Raw genomic sequence first — 2,500 nt, 5'->3', positions numbered from 1 at the left:
TCGATTCTCGCATTTAGAGAGTTTACTACAGAGTCGAAGAGTGTACGGAGCATTGATTCTTGAACCTTCAGCACTTCTTTAACAGTGCCCAAGGACACGAACTCTTCTCCAAGATCGCCGCCATTGCTCTCGCTGTGAGCTTCGACAACACTTTGCCCACCGGCACCTTGCTTCTTTCTCGGTGGCATTACAAATCAAATATAAAGTATTTAACTCTTATGAAAATGAAAATGAAAATTGGATATGAAGGATAAATGTAGGCTCTTGTATTAACTTAAATTCAACATGAATCAATCCTGTCAATCAACTCACTCAAAACATCACCGAACGCCAACCGTGCTGACCCACTTTTTTGGTCTATAGTTTGCAATTGCTTTCTTGAATTTCTGATATAAGATATAAGTAGAATGATAAAGATTGAGTATCGAACGATGATGCCACTTGCGAGGAGGATCCAAAAGGATACAAAACGTCTTGACTCAGATAAGTTAATAGGGAGAATGAAAAAATGAGTCGCTGGGGAACTTCTCACAGGTCTACTATATTTTAATCTCGTGTAAACGTTTCGCCCTTCGGGCTTCTTCAGTACACGCTAAAAACTAAAAACTAGAAATACCTGGTACAACTGAACTTGCGCTATTTATACAAAACCATGAACCAAAAGGTGTTAAATGTTTAAAATTACAAAAAAATTATAAAAAATCACAATAATATGTCACGTAATATGTGCGGTTGGAATTCATTAAGTGGACAATACGCGAGATAAGAAATAGTTAGCTCTATTCCGAAAAAGGCGTTAATCACCAGACATCGAAACTAATAATTTAAAATAAACAACAGGACTTTGTAAATCATGCAATCAGGTGGCCATATGATGAGCGCAAAACAAGATCCCAAGAGAAAGCCTCTGGAACCACGCCAGTGCTAAAAACAACAGAACCCCGCCCAGGGGCTCTAAAAAGTAATAGAATCCCTGAACAGGGCCTGTGAGAATGCCGATCTGCACAGCGTAACTGAAAAAAAGCCCAACTGGTTGCACAATTACTCCAGTGAATGATTAATTAAACCTTATTCTATTTTTGGAATTAAACTCGGATCTTTTGTTCAAGCCGTAAGGTTGGAGGGTCACTGCATAACTGTGCGCACCAAAAGGCCTCTCTTGTGTGTAAAACCTTGTCCATATCATCAGTAGTGTCATTAACAATTTATAGATATATATATACAGGAAAACAACTTAAGAGGGAAAAATGTAAATAAAGACATCAGTCTTGTACGATTTGAAGTCTCTACATTGTCTTAGTTTTGCTGGAAGGGCATTAAAAAGAGTGGCTGCTGCATCCTGAAAAGTGCCCTTTTCTAATGGCATTTGTAGTCTCGTTGCTTGACTAGAGCGCAAATTTCGCTTGTGTTGTACTTTAACCAGTTGCACAGATGCTGGCCAGTTAGGGCTGTATAAAGCCTCGTGCACAAGATTTAGGAGTATTCACAAACCGTCCTTCTAAAAGTCAGGCAAGGGATAAAAGACAGTGTCACAGTAATCTTGTTTTGAGAGTATCAATGATTCCGCTAGGTGTTTGCGGAGTCTGTAATCAGCAAAGTTCTTAACTTTCTTTAAAATTCTTATACTACTATAACAGGACTTACAAAGTGTGCGAACATGTTTATCCCATTTGAGGTTCTCGTGGAAGTGAACACCTAAAATCTTGCTTACTTTACAGTATTCTAGATTCTTTTGTGAAACAGAAATAACTGGACGATCTCTATCTAAACATGTACACGTGACGTGACATCTGGCTTGTGGTCTTATTAGGATTTAAAGCTAGTTGAGAACTATTTGACCATGAGATGAGCGTTTCCATGGACGAGTTTAGCACTTCTGCGGATTTTTGGAATTCGGATGGGCGACTACTTATAAGTATAGTAGTGTCATCTGCATATTGGTAAACTTTAGCAGATGAAGGAATATTCTCCTGTAGTTCAGATACATAGACGTTGAACAGTATTGGCCCCAATATTGAGCCCTGGGGCACACCAAACGGCACCCTTTCTGGTGTAGATATGCGTTCATCGATCCGCACAATGTGGGCTCGATCGCTCAGATAACAAGTGAGCCAGTGAAGGAAAGACTTGGAGAAACCGAGTGATGAGCGTTAACTGATCAAAGTTCCATAGTGTACAGTGTCAAATGCCTTGGAAAAATCGGCCAAGACCATTAGTGTAACCTCTCCTTTCTTGATTGCCTTAATAAGGTGGTCGCGCATGCCTAGTAGCACAGTACTTGTAGAGTGTCCTTTTCGAAAACTAGAAAGTGTATCAGCAAGGACGGACTCGGTCTGACAGAAAGAAGTCATTCGAGTCCTTACAAGCTTCTCAAATATCTTTGATAGAGCAGGCAAGGTGGAGATATTAGGCCTGAAATGCTTTTCAAGTATGGAATAAAAGCAGTAAATCAGGGAAAGCATTAAACGTTTATACTGCAAATCACGTAGATAAATACTGA

General features: G+C 39.6%; 1 protein-coding gene across 1 annotated transcript in view; it reads left to right on the top strand.

Annotated features, from left to right (window-relative positions):
• LOC137997362 (endothelin-converting enzyme 1-like) overlaps positions 1–2,500 on the top strand; it is a 91,135-nt gene that overhangs the window by 35,549 nt on the left and 53,086 nt on the right. The gene's annotated exons all lie outside the window — the stretch shown is intronic.

Source organism: Montipora foliosa, chromosome 3 (assembly GCF_036669935.1).
Source record: "Montipora foliosa isolate CH-2021 chromosome 3, ASM3666993v2, whole genome shotgun sequence".
NCBI lineage: Eukaryota > Metazoa > Cnidaria > Anthozoa > Scleractinia > Acroporidae > Montipora > Montipora foliosa.
Note: the sequence above shows the minus strand (reverse complement) of the source record. Positions and strands in the feature narration are given on the sequence as shown.